We start from the raw sequence: 19,101 nt of genomic DNA, 5'->3' as shown, positions 1-19,101 counted from the left end.
GTGAAGAAGATTAGAGTATCTTGCACTAGGAGACAACAAAGGAATAAGAATGGTTCTCCATGTTTAAGGCCTCAAAACAGTCCTAACATCCAAATTCATGTTTTGGAAACTGAAACTGTAACACATATGAAATAGAGAGAAGCTAGAAATCTTTAGTGGCTCACAAACTACCTTCAGGATTCCATACAAAACAGATACAGAAACAATCATTCCTACTTCCTTAACTTTTTTCCCAGTTCCAAACTATGTTTTATTATTTGTGGTTGTTGTTCAGTTGCAGTCACATTCGACTCTTTGCGACCCCATGGACTGCAGCACACCAGGCTTCCCTGTCCTTCACTGTCTCCCGGAATTTGCTCAAACTCATGTCCACTGAGTCAGTGATGCTATACAGCCATCTCATCCTCTGTTGCCCCCTTCTTCTCCTGCCCTCGATCTTTCCCAGTATCAGGGTCTTTTCCAATGACTCAGCTCTTTGCATCAGGTGGCCAAAGTATTGGAGCTTCAGCTTCAGCATCAGTCCTTCCAACGAATATTCAGGGTTCATTTCCTTTAGGATTGTCTAGTTTGATCTCCTTGCATTCCAAGGGACTCTCAAGAGTCTTCTCCAGCACCACACTTTGAAAACATCAACTCTTCAGTGCTCAGCCTTTTTTATGTTTTATTACGCTTCCCTCCAAAATAGCCAACCCTATGGAGGACAAACTCTAAAGTATCCACACTTCAATATTAACTCTCTGCTCCCAGTCATTAACCAAAACTTAAGACACTGAGTTTGAGCTCAGCTGACGCTGCTTTGCGATCTAGCTAAAATAACTGATATTAAACATGTTTCAAAGGGAACAACCACAAGCTCAGCCTGGAAGGTGGAAACACAAGAGGCATATGGACTAGACCATCTGACTATGACTGAATCTGTATCAAAGGCCTTTAGCAATTAGAAGAACATCTTGTTATGCTGCTTTAACTCAGGGTTAAAAAACCCTTTCCTGCATCACACGGAACAAGTGCCTAAACAGGTGGCATCTGCTATGACAGGCAAATGCCAGGAGAGATTATTCTGGTGGAAATTATCAGCCCAAGAATATCCAAGGGTGCTTATGGCATTTCTAAATGAAATATTCACATAAAGCTTAGACTTTAGCAGAAAATAAAAACCAGGTAAATCATACCAGAGGGAACAGTCAGAATAAAACTTAAAGCAAAATATTTTCTAACATCTGCCGTCAAGTGCTCTGCTGGAAAATGTGAAAGATGGATTCCCTCTGGTAGCAAATGAGAAATGCAGTAGGTGTATTTACAACATTCTGTATATATTCATTGGAACATATGGCTCAATGAATTATTCTACATGATAAATCTCCACTGAGGAAGCCTGCTACCCACTAAGGCCCTGAACCTTCTGAAAGTGGCAAAACCTCCTGCCAAGTGGTGTCATTCAGAAGAACAGAGGGTAAGACAAAATAAATTGCATGCAGCATTGCTTATTTGAGAATGTTCCTATGATCTACATAGAGCAAGGGGAGATGATTCTGTCTGACTTCATCTGAAAGTTCCTTGAGCAGGGGTGGGTAGAGAGTGGGCAATGTCTTTTTTTTTACTAGTCAATGATTACAGGGTAAGCAGGTAGTATTTAGTAGGCAGACTCTGATTTCCAGACATAACCCAATCTGCTTCCATCTATCTGGCTTTGGAGCTTTCTGGACCCCTTCCAATATGCTCTTGGCTCTGTGACCTGATTATCCTCAGCTGTGTTAATGAACAAGATGTGCTGATTTACATAGGAGACACACTCTCAATGAGAAGTTCCTTTGTGTATGTCTTTCTATACCTGATTGGGAACATGATGTTCTCTGCTGACTTACATCCGAGCAAGGGATTTGCAGACACTGGATGTGGGCTGTGAGAAAGACATGGCACAACTTTCACGGGACTAAAGTAACAATCAGTTGTGCTCAGAATCCAAGGCCAAATTTTATGTAAGTAATGTCTTACTTATAGGAAGACTATAGTAAGGAGTTCTTGTATAGTCCTAAGTAAACTGTGTGAAGTAAGAAGTATCACTATTCCCGGTTCACAGCTCAGAGTCAGATGGTCAAGTGCTCATGCTAAGCAGGAGATTCACTTCGGGCCTGTTTCCATGTCTTAAGTCACATTTTATATACATAGTGGACACTTGGATATTAAGGAATCAAAGTGCTACACAAGTTTCAGTGCTTGAAAAAAGCTACCTCTAGACATACGGGTTTCCCAAGGAGTTACTGTCAAGACAGTTATAGAAAAATTGAAAAGTTATACATTTAAATCTAATTACTAACCACTGAATCCATTTAAAAAGGAGAAGTTAAAAACTCTTTTAGGTAAAAACAAAAAAAAATTGGTATAGCAAGTAAGTTTATTTATTGATCGTTATTTGCAAAATTGTGTTCTCTTCGAACAAGAAAACTTCAATATAAATGAAAAATTATAATCATCAAGAGTCATGCTAACTTGTAAAGAGTGACAAATTTATGTGTTTTTTAACTTTAAAAGTTTATTAAAGATTAGATTCCAAAAAAAATAAAACCTAAATTATACCTACGTAACACAGAAAATTCTGAAAGTGAGGCTTGAATAATAATCTGGTAAGGAGCACCCCCAAATTCTAATCTAAAGAATGAAGTACAATATATCACTCCCTCTACACCATTTCCCGTAACTGATACTATCAGGGATCATAATTAACCAGGTGGTTATCGCTACACTAGCATCATCCCGACACATGCTTGTTTTACTAGTACATGTAAATAGCTGATTTTGAGTGACAAGTGTGTGTACATGTGTGCTACTCTGTGTGTGATTATAGTAAATGCAGTCTTCGGGGGAATAGGTCACAGGCTCAGCATTGTTTACTTGATGTCTTCAGAGTGGCTTCCACACCCATGAAGCATCTTGTCAACGAAAGCACTAGGGTGAAACAGTGAGCACTGTCTCCAGCTGAGTACAGATGTGTTTTGATGACCTAAAGTCATTTATAAAAGTTATCAATTCCTAATGTTTAGATATGTGGCTCAAGTGGAAGGAGCTAATTTTAAAAATCATCCTGAAAATACTATCTAAATAAAGGACCACAAAAGAAAATAACGTATCAATTGACAAATAAATGCAATGAACTTGGATTTCTAAAGGAATGTATTAAAAAAAAAAAACAAATTGGAAGGAAGGTCTCAGACTCCCTTGATCTTCACTATCTCCTGGAGTTTGCTCAGATTCATGTCCATTGAGTCAGTGATGGATGCTATCTAACCATCTCATCCTCTGCTGCCCCCTTCTCCTTCTTGCCTTCAATCTTTCTGAGCATCAGGGTCTTTTCTAAGGAGTTGACTCTTTGCATAAGGATTGAATTAGAATGGCTAAAGCCCTACAGTAAGGCTTTAAAATAAAAAAAAAAAAAAAAATCCTTAAAAGATATCATAGAATATATTGCTTATGAGAATAAGATTTTACGACAGATCTAAGTATGACTTGTTTTTTTTAATTATGAGGTTTTGACAAAGGTACCTAATTTCTTTTATTTTTGGTTTCTGCATTTGTAAAAGGAAAGTACTAATACTTTTACATTGGGTTGTTGTGTATTGAATGAAAAAATACAGATAAAACAGTTCCCCCCCAAAAAAACAGTTCCATATCTTCTACAGTTAGCACCTACTGAACATTTGCTTTATTTAAGTGCTTGGGAAAAGGGAAGTTATAGCCTCAAAGTATAAGATATATGATATAATGATAATGAGAGCAGAGACAAAGTAAAGCTATTCAATTTCTATTTTGTTTCCACTTCTTTAATAAAAAGAGTAATGCTGAAATTGAAAAGGAAAGAACAACTTGGTTACCAGAGGACAGGAGTCTAAAGTAGATAAGGAGATGACAAGAGAAAGCCAAGGTGCTTTAAACCAACTTTAAGACTCCAGCACAAGCATGCTTGTGAAATGTATGCAAGGGCAGTGAAAGAATATTCACATACAATTGGAATGGCTATTGGCAAATATTTAGACAATAGGATAAGGTGCAGAAAAACTGAAAAGTCAAAATTCTCCCCAGTTTTCAAATGTGAGAGGAAGTGGACTGTGAAAATTTTAGCATGATATGCTCCATTTATCTTTGCCTCCATCTCGCTGCTCTGGTTTTCTGTTATACTTCTGCTCTTCATAGAACTCAGCAATGGATCTATCAGGGTCAGGCTTCCTTTCAGAACCAATCTTTCTAGATGTTATGAACTGAATGTCTGTATCTCCCAAAATTCATATGTTGAAATCTTAACCCTGTGGTGTGAACCTATTAGGAGAAGGTTGAGATGCAATCAGGTTATGAGAGTGGAATGAACGGAATTAGCACACTTATGAGAAGAGACCAGAGAGTTTGTTCCTTCTTTCTCTCTGCTTATTTACCAGTGTTTCTCTGGATTTACCAGTGTCTTGATCTTGGAATTCCTAGCCTTCAGAACTGTGAGAGAGATAAGTATTGAAGTCACTCAGTCTTTGGCAATTTGCATTGCAGCTCAAGCTAAGACAAAATATACGTTAATCTTTTCCTACCAGTAGGAATTAGAATTGAGTCCTTTAGGTAGATTCAACTTCTCACGGTTCTTTTTGTTAAGTGTCCTTGTCCCTGCAACCCTCTCTGCTTCCTCTTATCCATATCTGGAAAATTTTGAGAATAAACTTTTAAATGGATGTTTTATGGACATTTTTCAAGTAAAACTAATTACTAACTACTAGCAACTACAATGGCTCCACTGAGAACAAATCATGCCATTTTATTGCCTTTGTGACAGAATCTCTATGTTAGTAATGAAGAATAACCTCCACAGAGTAAATATTAATTTCAGAAAGAAATATGACCAATTTTCCTATGATTCTCTATGAGAAATGGAGGCTGGATGACAGCAGAATTCAGGGGATTGATTGCTGCATGGTGGTTTAGTTGCTAAGCTATGCTCGATCTTGTGACCCCACGGACTGTAGCCTGCCAGGCCTCTCTGTCCATGGGATTCTCCAGGCAAGAATACTGGAGTGGGTTGCCATTTCCTTCTCTGGGGATCTTCCTGACCCAGGAATCGAACCCGTGTCTCCTGCATTGCAGACAGATTCTTTACCGATTGAGCTACGAGAGAAGCCTGATAGCTTCATGAACTATATCCAAACAGTGAATAATACACTGATATCAGCTGAAACATATACTTCACTCTACCCTATTCCAATTTTTATCAGTGATCTGATTAAAACACATAAGGCATTTTTACTAAATAGATAGACATTTTTATTAACAGTATAGGTGACTCTAACTTAAGGGATGGATCCATTTATTGGATACAATTAACAATAAACTTAAAAATTCTTGTTGAGCTAGAAGAGTGGATTGTAACAGACAATATGCAACTTCATGGGAAGAAATATAAAGCCTGAATAAGGCTCAAAAAGTCACCTGTACAGTTTCAGAGTGAGAGAGACCTAACACAAAAGCAGTTCTTGTTTTAAAATGACCATCATAAGATAATGGGATGTGGCTGCTAAAATAGCTCACATTAACTTGAGTTGTAGATAAATATCAAAAAAGGAAAGGTATACTTCCATTGTTCTCTGCATTTTCCCCACCAAATCCGAAACACTGAATTTTGTACTGGGCTCCACATTTTCAAAAAATATTGACACACTGGAGTTATCCCGAGATTATCAAAAAACAATTGATGCTTCTACAAATTATGTCACTTGAGGAATAGTGGAATTAACAAACACTAGAAATGTAGGCTATAGCAGGAACATAAGAACTACATTCAAATATTTGAAAGATTTCAGAAGGTTAGAATGAACTGAGCAGTAGCTCCAAATGTCAGAATTAAGACTAAAACTATAAGTAATAAGAAGACAAATTCCAGCCCAGTACAATTTCCAAGGAAATAAAATTGCAATGGTTTTGCAAGAGGGTAAGCCCCTCACCCCTGAGATGTTCCACCCAGAAGTTGAAATGGCCACTAGCACTCATTCAAGCACAAGAGGAGAAGCCATTAGGTGAACTTTTAAAGGTTCCTTCTACCCTTAACCCATGAGACTATCAGCGTTTCACTTTCAAGAGAGATTTTTAGTGTTATTGTTCCCAATATTTGATTGCAGTAGCCAAATTTCTTTTAAATTAGTTTTCTTGCTCTAATAGCCCAAAGCAAAGGTGTATATTTAGAATTAAGAAAGGCCTTTCATAGTATTATCAATAGGTTTTTCTAAATACCAGCCTATCTTTGCAGACAACCCAAAGAATGGAACAGTTGATCATTCATCAGCTGTGACCTCTGGAGTAGTTTCTTTACTTGGAGAAAAATTGAAGTTCCACCTCATCACACTTATACTTGCTTGACTTCACAACTGCAATATGCCCCTCTAGAGAGAGGTTCACTGTTGGTGTCATGAGCATCGATCGATTGTATCTAAGCTGCTCTCACAATGATTACACCGTCCCTCACTCCCCTTAAGTTTCACAGCCCAGAGCATGCCCAGGGCTCACTGCAGGCAGACTCATTCTGATCAATGCAACACCAGCATACAGCATACGTTCACAGAGCCAAAGGCAGTCAGGGTCCCAGGGTATTCCAATCATAGACAGAATTTCAGCTTTATTAGGTAACTGTCAAATTTGCCTTGGTGTCTCTTAAAATTTTAAATCAGAAGAAAATATAAATGCAGAGAAACCATGATAAGTTAACTTACCAATCTGCTGTAATAAACATGTGCATTATCATCATACATTATGGAAATCAGATGGAGAGCCCAGAGAGTGATAATAGCACAAGATATGTGCACACAAAGATCAGAAAAATCATAAATGTTATACATCAGGAAGAGTTTTTCTTTTTCAACATCCTGGTCAAGATTCCTGCTCAACATATTTGAGGAGCAACCTACCCTTCTATTTAAAAAATTAATCATTCAAAGGGTAAAATAATGCAAAGAAAGTTTGAAATCCAAAAGGTAATACATACAATGAAAGTAAAGAAAGGAGGTATTACAGTGTGGAAGATGATACCCATGTACATTTAATGCCTCTACTGAAATCCAGACATGGACTTCATTATCTTAATTTCTCTCATTTATTTGTTTCTGTATACAGGTCCTACTGTGTGTTCATTCCAATATATCTTTCTTTACTCATGAGCTGCAAAAGAGAAAATTGTGCATTTAAAGCTTCTTCTTGTATAAGCCTCAGCTTAGGGTGGGAGAGAAGAGTAGGGAATGTTTCTCTATAATCTGATGGAAAAATCCTTAGGTAAAGAAATGCATTGTTTAGCAAATAATAGGCTTAAAAGGCTATTTTATATATGAATAGATAGTTTCCTTGGCAAGACTAGAATAGATTGTGAATGAGGGGGAAAAAAAAAAACTCTACCAAATAAGAAAAGGAAAAAAATGAGTTTTCACTAGCTACAAAAAGAAGGTGATAACAGTCCTAAGAATCTGGAAAAGCAGAGGGGATGTGAGGAGTAGGGGAGAAAGCTTAGAAAAAGAGCAGGAGACTGGGACAGAAGGAGGAGAAACAGACTGGGAAGTTCCTGGAGCTAGTTTGGCCACATTCAAGGATGCAGATGGTTAAAGATCAGGGTCAATTATCTCTCTATTATGCTCTGATGAAACACAGCCTTCTTCCAGAACCACTCCTCATCTTCAGTCAAAGTCTATCAACACAATTGTCTTTTGTGAATTTCAAGATGAAAATTGTGGAATAGGAGTTATATTGTCCATTTGGATCAACTCAGAACAGACAGAAGGAAATGGAAAAGATTATAAATGAAAAAGATCAATGGAAAATTCATCAGACTTAACAAACCAGAATAAGAAGTGATTAGAAGATTCTGAGAGCCATTGGAAATATTGATTAGCATACCATACCTGAAGTTGAGAGGGGTAAGAAACTGAATCAGAGAATTACTGATACAGTAATATCAGTATAATATAGGAAGACTGGAGACATAGTGGCAATCAAATCCAGGATCAAGCACACTAAAATTGGCTGGGTATGACTCTTGGTGATATTAAAGTAGAATGCCTGCTTCAACTCTGTCTCTTAGAGATGCTTTAAGATCTGACATGGGATTGAAGAGGGGATTAGAGCAAGCTGAAGGGGAGAGACTCTGAGTCCCAACCAAAACCAGTCCAATTCTGCATGATTTGCAAACAAAGATTCTGTATAGTATTTCAATTCTAATAAGGGCCCATATATTAATATATAAGTATAAATAAATATTTTTAAAGTTTTGATACTACTGCTGAAAATTCCTAAACACTAGCTGAATCAAACTAGAAAGTATTTACAGCTTGTGATATAATTTACAATTCTCCAAAAAGCAGCAAAATGAAGGGGAAAAGAAGAAAGGAGAATGAGGAGAACAGGAGATGGCTGGTGGCCAATCAGTAAAATCAAGCTTTGTTTTATCAATTTTTAATTCAGTTTTAATTCCATCTTCTTGCCCCAATCTCAGAAGTTAAAATTTCCATCTCATAACCTATGGCAATCTCTATAGCATCTAGATAAGTAAAGTTCTATTATTTTTCCCATAGTCCTATGAATACTATGCAATACTGCTACCAACACCAGATGGGCTGCTCACCTCTTCTTCATGAACACATCTAGACTACTGCCCTCAGCCTCACTTAATTAGCTATGACAACATGAATGAGTGCTAGCCAGAAAAATATGTGTGGAAGTAAACTTCACACTTCTAGGGCTGGCCCATTAAAGCCATCCATGTTCTTTTCCCTACTACTTGCTGGGTGTTAATAACCAGGGCAGCCTAAAAGCTTCAAGATGAAGATGGCAGAGCCTCTATCAGCCTGTGTGTGTGAATGACTGTGTGGACCAAAGCACTTCAACAAACTGGAACTACCTCTACATTTCTGTACCATTAAAACACTTCAGGATTCATCTGTTTTATATATATATATATATATATATGTGTGTGTGTGTATATATATATATATGTGTGTATATATATATATATATGATGCTGATTTGTTATATTAATGATGCTACCTATTATAAATATGATCTCTAATCTCCATTTTCTTCTTTAACAAGTTCGCAAATCTTCAGAAGTGTTTCATGAACATCAGTGTTTCTCCAGAGCTGATAGAGATGACAATGAAATTGGTATTCACTTAGGGCCTACATGTGTATGTGTGTGTTCAGTGGTTCAGTCGTGTCTGACTCTTTGCGACTCCATGGATGGTAACCCGCGAGGCTTCTCTTTCCATGTGATTTCCCAGGCTAGAATACTGGAGTGGGTTGCCATTTCCTTCTCCAGGGGATCCTCCCAACCCAGGGATTGATAGTGAAGTGAAGTGAAGTGAAAATTGCTCAGTCGTGTCTGACTCTTTGCAACTCCATGGACTATATAGTCCATAAAATTCTCCAGGCCAGAATACTGGAGTGGGTAGGCTTTCCCTTCTCCAGGGGATATTCCCAACCCAAGGATCGAACCCAGGTCTCCCTTATTGCAGGCAGATTCTTAACCAGCTGAGCTATCAGGAAAGCCCCAGGGATCGATAGGGAAACCCATAAATGCTAACAAGTTAGCAAAATATAGTAATCTTTTCTGATAAGACTGTGTAACATAATAAGGTTTTATGGAAGAGCTGAGAATTACCTACTTTAAAAAAGTTTTTCAGGGAGGGAGGGAGAAAAAAAAAAAAAAAGTTTTTCAGCTATATTTCCTAGCTAATTATTTATTATATACTCAAGCAGTTTGAAGAAGGTTGAATAATATAATAATTATATCCAATAATGCTTTGGTGTTTTAGCAGTTATGAAATACTAAGCAGCCTGATAAGTGATAGTAAATTGCCTCTCTTATTTTGCTAGTAGAGATGTGACAAAACAAAATCCCATGCTGGATATTTAGGGGTGGTTCAGAAGTCCTATTTTGGAAATTTTTAGTTGTCACTCTGAATCACTGTAGCATGCTTGTTCTCAAATCTCTCTCTCCTTTGCAATAATTCACACTTCTTTAGCATGTAAGAACCCTTGAACATGCTCACACATTCTAATTTATATGCTTTTCTTTAGGTACATTCAGAATAAACTACCTATGAAATGGTAGGCGACCTTTTGAATTTTTCTTTTATAATAAAGGGAAACTGACTGGTGAGATTAATTGTCATTTTGGGTAATATAATATTCTGCATTTTATTTTCCTGGAGCACTCAGAAGAGAAGAAAGCAGTAAAAATTTAAATATAGCATGTCCAAGGGAATCTGCTACAATATATTGTGTTTACCGTGAGTATGAAATGCAAAATAATGCTTGTATATCTGAGGTGACTATTTAAACCCACTTCAATGTCCGAAAAACCTTATTTCAAGTTTTATCTAATTCTTTTATGATCCCAAAATGCAGATATAAAATCAACAAAAAGATATGAAATGATGAGACGGGTAGACGTGGTTTCACGCTTTAGTCTAACTGCAACCTTCATCTACAGCAACATTTAAATTTTCCTTATGAGGAGAGAAGTTAAAACAAGAAGGAGAGAGGTGCTGGACATGAAATTCAGCTTCCCTGTCTCAAATGCTTAGTGATCATTGAGTAACTTGACTTCCCTTTCTCAGTTCAGTGGGAAAATATATTTTCATGTATTTTTGTGCAGAAACACAAATAAAATATCATCTAAATGGTATTGCTTTTATATGGATAAGCAGGTGATCTCACACTGGTCTCAGTTCAGAATGATTGTTCCATCTCTTTACTAAAGAAATACACTTAAAAGTAAATTTAGTTTAGAGGAGTCTAGCAATAATGTCTACTTAATAGAAACAATTTCTTAGTGCCTTCAATGGGCCCTGATAACAAAGTGCATAACAGCTGCAAAAGAAGTAGCCCAGTGAGCATCTTCTACTGATGGTGATTGATCCAGTCTCATAACGAAGTGAAAGCTTTTTTAGAGCCAAAGCAATTTTTGCCCACATCCTTTATCAGAGAAACCATAATGAATCGTGTTAGTAGCCAGCATTTATTGAAAATTTCATCTTAGAATGTTGGCCAGATGTCATTATAGCAGAATTAAGTGCAGCCTGAGAGCCTTGCCATAATGTACAGAATCTCTCTTCATCACTGTTCTGGAGTTGTTTTGGGTCTGCCTCCAAATATTACACAGAAATGAAAAGAAAAAACAAAAACAACAAAAACTACAACTGATTAAGTGTTTTATGCACAACACATCTTGTATCTTCTCTTAAAAGAAATTTAATTACCTAAATTTTGTATGCTGTTTCAATGTACAAGTGTTAGTCTAATATATAAGATAAAAATATTTTTAAAACCTCACACTGGTCTGACATCTTAGCAAGGCAGCAGTGGTCACAGCTGCTCTCTCAGCTTCGCTACGCCGCCCAAGGACTACAAGAAGAAGAAAGATGCCAGAAAGTCGGCCAAGAAAGACAAAGACCCAGTGAACCAATCTGGGAGCATGGCCAAAAAGAACTGGTCCAAAGGTAAAGTCTGGGACAAACTCAGTAACCTAGTCTTGCTTGACAAAGCAACATATGACAAATTCTGTAAAGAAGTTCCCAACTATAAGCTTATAACTACAGCTGTCGTCTCTGAGAGATTGAAGATTCATGGTTCCCAGGCCAGGGCAGCCCTTCAGGAACTCCTTAGTAAAGGACTTATTCAACTGGTTTCAAAGCACAGAGCTCAAGTGATTTACACCAGAAACACCAAGGGTGGAGATGCCCCAGCTGCTGGTGAAAATGGATGAACAGGTCCCACCAACTGTACATTTTGAAAAATAAAACTTTATTAGTCAAAAAAAAAAAAAAAATACCTCACACTGACCTCTGATGTTCCTAAAAATATAAAAACATTTAATACAGTTTGCAACTTGAAAACTATTTTAGTAGTTTAAAATTATTCTAATGCCTTCAGTTTATTCTGAAAAGGGCTTAGAACTATGTATCATTCTAAAGAGTAAATGGTATATGAAAAGCATTTTCATTTAAAAAGGTTGCACTTAATGGATTATCTAGATTAATATATTGAAACCATGTGGTATATTCTACTTTTACAGTATTTCATGTTATCAGATATAATCACTTTCCTTGATTTGATGAGTCTTAGAGAATTACTGTCAAGCTCTCTTTGGCTAAGGGATCTGTTTATATGAAACTGATTTGTAGTTTTGTAGCTAAGTAAAAAAATAAATCCATCTGCTGTCTGTCATCTCACGTTTTTTTATGAAAGGCTGCAGTGTGAAGCCTAGAACATATTAAAACAAATCTTTCTTTGGATGCTTCATTTTCACATATTAAACTAGAGTTTTCAGCATTTTAGATGGAATGTTGTCTCAACTGTGGTTATAAAAACCATTATTTCTCATTTCTAACATCAGTATATGTAAGTGGACTACATATATTCAGATGTGAAGCAGGTCCCTAGCTTTAGACAATAGTCACAGTACGAGAAACACTAGGAGTCAGTCCATAGAATGAGGCCTGATGAATTAGAACTCCATGTTCTACAGAGCAGAAAAGAAAAAGTAGAGCCTTCATCTGGGGCATACCTAATATGTTAAGTATATTTCATCCTCAGGTGCAATAATCCAAGTTATTACAAGTAGGATACTGCAACTAAGAAAGCTTTGAAGCTTAAGTATTAGCAGGAATATGTCTACCCTTTTAATTTATATTTAATTGAAGGTGCTATTAGTTTTTAAAGCATCCGGTTCTACTTTTACCTAACACTGGCCGTGTGAATTACATTAAGTTCCTAAAGTGCTTGCAAAAGCTGTACTTTTTGCATATTCTAATCAACTACAATGTTTTTGGATTAGATTCAGTTCAGTTCAGTCGCTCAGTCGTGTCTGACTCTTTGCGACCCCATGAATTGCAGCACGCCAGGCCTCTCTGTCCATCACCAACTCCCGGAGTCTATCCAAACCCATCTCCATCGAGTCGGTGATGCCATCCAAACATCTCATCCTCTGTCGTCCCCTTCTCCTCCCGCCCCCAATCCTACCCAGCATTAGGGTCTTTTCCAATGAGTCAACACTTCGCATGAGGTGCCCAAAGTATTGCAGTTTCAGCTTCAACATCAGACCTTCCAATCAACACCCAGGATTGATCTCTTTTAGGATGGATTGATTGGATCTCCTTGCAGTCCAAGGGACTCAAGAGTCTTCTCCAACACCACAGTTCAAAAGCATCAATTCTTCGGCGCTCAGCTTTCTTCACCGTCCAACTCTCACATCCATACATGACCACTGGAAAAACCATAGCCTTGACTAGACGGACTTTTGCTGGCAAAGTAATGTCTCTGCTTTTAAATATGCTATCTAGGTTGGCCATAACCTTCCTTCCAAGGAGGAAGCGTCTTTTAATTTCATGGCTGCAATCACCATCAGCAGTGATTTTGGAGCCCAAAAAAATAAAGTCTGACACTGTTTCCACTGTTTCCCCATCTATTTCCCATGAAGTGATGGGACCAGATGCCATGATCTTAGTTTTCTGAACGTTGAGCTTTAAGCCAACTTTTTCACTCTCCTCTTTGACCTTCATCAAGAGGCTCTTTAGTTCTTCTTCACTTTCTGCCATGAGGGTGGTGTCATCTGCATATCTGAGGTTATTGATATTTCTCCCGGCAATCTTGATTCCAGCTTGTGTTTCTTCCAGCCCAGCGTTTCTCATGATGTACTCTGCATATAACTTAAATAAGCAGGGTGACAATATACAGCCCTGACGTACTCCTTTTCCTATTTGGAACCAGTCTGTTGTTCCATGCCCAGTTCTAACTGTTGCTTCCTGACCTGCATACAGGTTTCTCAAGAGACAGGTCAGATGGTCTGGTATTTCCATCTCTTTCAGAATTTTCCACAGTTTATTGTGAATTATTGGATTAGATTAAGAAGTACAAAACCAGAAAATTCCAAAAAAGTAAAAGACAACATGTGTACATTGATGTATTTGTTGTAAGGTTGGTGATTATACAGTTTGCTGTGACTGATACATCCACACCAGATTACCTCTGCACAAGGAATTACAAACTGTCCTGAATTCAACCAGTTCATTAATTAATTTGCTTATTGATATTATTTTTATTCTGCTGGCTCAATAATTTTTTAGGATTATTATGTTGGAATAGGGGAATGTATGGTTTAGATGTGTGCTAAACTATACAAAAAAAATAACAATTTTCAAGTATAGCTGATTAAAAAATTTAATGTGTAACTTTCTACTTACTGTTTCTGTTCAACATCAACAAACTCTCTGAGTACCTGAGCACTAGGAGAATTAAGATTTACAGTTGAATCTTATAGCTCAGAGCATGTTTTGGAAATAACGCCTCTCTGCTGAGAATAAGATACTTTCTGGTACTGCGACTGGAGGGAATTGCTCTTTGGAGGTCTCTGCAGAATGTTTCTGCCAGGCAGGAAAAGGACAGAATACACTAAGGTACATACTGATCCTGCCCTGAAATGTGAGTCTGTCCCCAAAATAATAAACTCCTAGATTTAGTACGATATAAAATACTCTTTTCATACAACAAACAACTCTTCTTATTTGGCCCCCCCTTGGGAATGAAACACTATGAAACAAGTAAATTTTCCCCCAACACACACACACACACACACACACACACACACACACACACAGCGCATTACATGTTCTCAGACCCATAGACATATGCAGGAAAAAAGGAATATTTTTAACAATGCCTCATTGCAAGTTAAAAGCATTACCCTCGAGCACTACGGCACCCAGTTCAATCTGAGCAAAATGTTTCTCTGCCGGTGGACGTGTATTTTAATAGCAACCAGTGCAGTCTACTTTTCTAAAATCTGAAAGTTCATTACCAGTCTTTTCCCTTCTCTATTTAGAGCATCATATTTCTTGTACTTTTAATTTTGGCATTTCTTAGCACCTATAAAGGGTAGCAGGTGGTCTCTTCTGGAACCTGAATTCTTCTATTCATGTATCAAGTAAAATCAGAGAGCTGTCTTCTCTCCTCTGTATCCTCTTCTAGAGGAACTTGATTTCATGGTGAAAGATTATTTGATGTCTCTTCTTGTTTGGTCCCTAGTGACTCCCCTGAACCTTCCTTTGAGACTGTGGACCCAGAAATAAAAATTCTGTTCATGAGAAAAAATTCAAGATGGCTGGTTTATCACATATAAGCTATTAGCTGTTTATAAGGAACTTCATTTAGTTCAGGGACTTCATATTTAAAGCAAAGTACAAAATTGATGCCATTTAAGTTTTTGACAGTATTTTGTATCTTAAGACTAAAGACCAGAAATTAAATATTGTTGATGTAAAGTCATTTAAAAGAATGTACTGTTAACCCCTGGTAGCTCAAATGGTAAAGAATCTGCCTGCAATACAGGAGACCCAAGTTTGATCCCTGGGTTGGGAAGATTCCCTAGAGAAGGAAATTGCAACCCACTCCAGTATTCTTGCCTGGAGAATTCCATGAACAGAGAAGCCTTGTGGGCTACAGTCCATAGGGTTGCAAAGAGTCAACAGGACCGAGCAATTAACATTTTCACTTTCACTGTTAACCTAACTTTTATCTATTTGTATAAGGGAAAAAAATTCCCATTCTAATCTACCAGACGCCTTCATTCTTGCATTTCAGAATATGTTTCCAAAGTATCAAATCTGGAGAAATAAGTTTCTATCATGATATCATTGTGTATATAATGGCCAATATCATGATTTAATCTATGATGTAAGATTGACTGCATTATTGTTAAATTTCTAATTCAGAGATTATTGGTTACTCCATTTCTCCTTGCTGATCTCTGAATTTCATCTTATCTTAGTGGCTTAGCAACATTTTACAGTTTCACATCTTTTCATTATTTTCTCAGTTTGAAAATAATCCAATGTGTCTGATTTTTTTCACCCACAAATTATGTTTTATGAATTATAAATTTTGTGAATTTATATGAAAAATACAAATGCCTAATGCATCAGATAAAGTCATAGGTCTTCATACAAGAAAGGGCACTACTAGATCATAAAATGATACTGTTCAGAAAAAAGATTTCCCTTTTTATGAAAACGTGTGTCTGCCATGGCATCTTCTCATTTTTTTTAATATATATATATTTGTTTAGGCTGAGTGAGGTCTTAGTTGTCAAATGTGCAATCAAGTTCCCTGACCAGGGATTGAAACCAGACCCCCTGCATTAAGAGTGCAGTCTTATCCACTGGGCCACCAGGAATTCCCTTCTCATAAGTTTTTAAAAAAAGAAAAAAAGGGTGTTCTTTCCTCCAGTGGATGAATCTTTGAGCTCAGCAAGCTAAAGGTAGACTGCATATCATTTTCCTACTCAGCAGGGTGCCCTCACTTTTATTTACACACTGGCCAGTGACACAAAACTAAACAATAGATTCTGTAACACGACAGAGCTTGCTTTTATAGAGGAAAAACTTCAACTCAACTCAGAGGCCCTACTGCTGGAAAGAATCAGATACTTTGGAAATCTTTTTCCTCAGTTGTGTGAAAGACAAGGTAATAAAGGGGTATGTGTGTGTGTACATGCTAAATAGCTTCAGTCATGTCCAACTCTTTGTGACCCCGTGGACTGTAGCCCGTCAGGCTCCTCTGTCCATGCTGGTTCTCTAGGCAAGAACACTGGAGTGGGTTGCCATGACCTCCAGGGGATCTTCCTGACCCAGAGATCAAACCTACATCTCTTATGTCTCCTATGTTGGCAGGTGGGTTCTTTACCACCAGTGCCACCTGAGAAGCCTGATAAAGGGGTATAAGTCAGTATAAATATATGTGTATGGGTGTAAATGTCATGTATATGTTTTACATACATATATATATATATATATATATATAAGTGTGTGACAGTATAAGATGGTGTACAGATATAGATGTAACCAGGAATTCAAGTCATGTCACTAGGGAATACTCTGGCAGTCTAGTGCTTAGGACTCAGAGCTTCCACTGCAGGGGGCATGAGCTCAACACAATGCCAGGGAACTAAGATCCTTCATGCACCTACAAGTGGCCAAAAAAAAAATATATATATATATATATATATATATATACTCACATATGTGTACATATACACAAGCAATACAAACAATACACACATATGTAAAAACTCGTCACTCCTTCTAGGGGAGAAAAAAAAAACAATACCTCAAATCATATTTTCTGGTTTATATCACATGCACGACACTGTTTTCTACATGAGTCATGGTTTTGACAGCAGCAAACTTGATTAACAATTCCTAGGGAATGAAAATAGAATCCGAGTAATGAAATAAATTCTCACCTTTTTTTTGTTTTCTTTTCCTTTGTGCTTCATCTAGTTTCTCTTGCCCATAGTGAGCCAGGCGCAGAGGCCTTGTCCCCAGTCCTTGAGGCCGTAATTCCTAGGGAGAAATGGCTGCAGGGACCCTGCATCTCAGGAATGGTATGCAGAGGACTGCCCAGGAAACCGGAGAACGCAATGGCACCCCACTCCAGTACTCCTGCCTGGAAAATCCCATGGACGGAGGAGCCTAGTAGGCTGTAGTCCATGGGGTCGCTAAGACACGACTGAGCGACTTCACTTTCACTTTTCATTTTCACGCATTGGAGAAGGAAATGGCAACCCACTCCAGTGTTCTTGCCTGGAGAATCCCAGGGATGGGGGAGCCTGGTGGGCTGCCGTCTACAGGGTCGCAGAGTCGGACACAACTAAAGCGACTTAGCAGCAGCAGCCCAGGAAACAGCGATTCAAGATGGCTGCAGGCTTTATGCAGAGACGCTGAGCCCGCCTCACGAGATTTGGAGCGAGATTTGAAGCGAGATCTGGAGTGAGAGAAGCACAGATCAGTTCAGTTCAGTTCAGTTCAGTTCAGTTCAGTTCAGTCGCTCAGTCGTGTCCGACTCTTTGCGACCCTGTGAACTGCAGCACGCCAGGCCTCCCTGTCCATCACCAACTCCCGGAGTCCACCCAAACCCATGTCCATCGAATCGGTGATGCCATCCAGCCATCTCATCCTCTGTCGTCCCCTTCTCCTCCCGCCTTCAATCTTTCCCAGCATCAGGGTCTTTTCCAATGAGTCAGCTCTTCGCATCAGGTGGCCAAAGGATTGGAGTTTCAGCTTCAACATCAGTCCTTCCAATGAACACCCAGGACTGATCTCCTTTAGGATGGACTGGTTGGATCTCCTTGCAGTACAAGGGACTCTCGAGAGTTTTCTCCAATAGAAAACTTAAAAAGCATCAATTCTTCGGTGCTCAGCTTTCTTTATAGTTCAACTCTCACATCTATACATGACCACTGGAAAAACCATAGCTTTGACTACACAGACCTTTGTTGGCAAAGTAATGTCTCTGCTTTTTAACATGCTGTCGAGGTTGGTCATAACTTTTCTTCAAAGGAGTAAGCATCTTTTAATTTCATGGCTGTAATCACCATCTGCAGTGATTTTGGAGCCCCCAAAAATTAAGTCTGTCACTGTTTCCCCTGTTTCCCCATCTATTTGCCATGAAGTGATGGGACCAGATGCCATGATCTTAGTTTTCTGAATGTTGAGTTTTAAGCCAACTTTTTCACTCTCCTCTTTCACTTTTTTTTTTAATTTATTTTTTTTATTTATTTATTTATTTTTTTATAAATTTATTTATTTTAGTTGGGGGCTAATTACTTTACAATATTGTAATAGTTTTTGCCATACATTGACATGAATCTCTTGAGTTCTTCTTCGCTTTCTGCCATAAGGGTGGAGAGAAGCACAGCTGTGCCTAAAGGTGAGAACTCTGCCCCAACCTCTATCAAGAGATTGCTGTCAAGCAGCCCCACCCACAACTGTTCACTCAAAGTCCTTGCTCTAGAACCTGGACTCAGAGCGCTCCATTCTTTCATCAAAGAATGAAGCTTTCCTGCACTTGGAACTGAACTCAGTCTCTTTCTGTTGGCTTAATGCCTGGCAGGAGGACCCTTGTTGGGGCCTGACTCAAAAGTGTTGGTAAATTTCACTGGAAATTTGGGAATGAGATTTCTTTCCTGGTCTGCAAAGATTGAAGAACCAATTAATAATAGTAGCATTTGTCATGTTGGTAGAGCTATAGAATTTGGTA

At 38.1% G+C, this 19,101-nt stretch overlaps 1 protein-coding gene and 1 pseudogene across 1 annotated transcript in view; one reads left to right on the top strand and one right to left on the bottom strand.

The window, feature by feature from the left end:
• The window catches only part of C11H4orf33 (chromosome 11 C4orf33 homolog), an 855,122-nt gene that overhangs the window by 451,526 nt on the left and 384,495 nt on the right, over positions 1-19,101 (bottom strand). The gene's annotated exons all lie outside the window — the stretch shown is intronic.
• Positions 10,850-11,773, top strand: LOC145525207 (small ribosomal subunit protein eS25 pseudogene; annotated as a pseudogene).

Source organism: Giraffa tippelskirchi, chromosome 11 (assembly GCF_054371585.1).
Source record: "Giraffa tippelskirchi isolate mGirTip1 chromosome 11, T2T-mGirTip1v1.2.pri, whole genome shotgun sequence".
Classification (NCBI taxonomy): Eukaryota; Metazoa; Chordata; class Mammalia; order Artiodactyla; family Giraffidae; genus Giraffa; species Giraffa tippelskirchi.
This window is presented reverse-complemented; position numbering and strand designations above follow the sequence as displayed.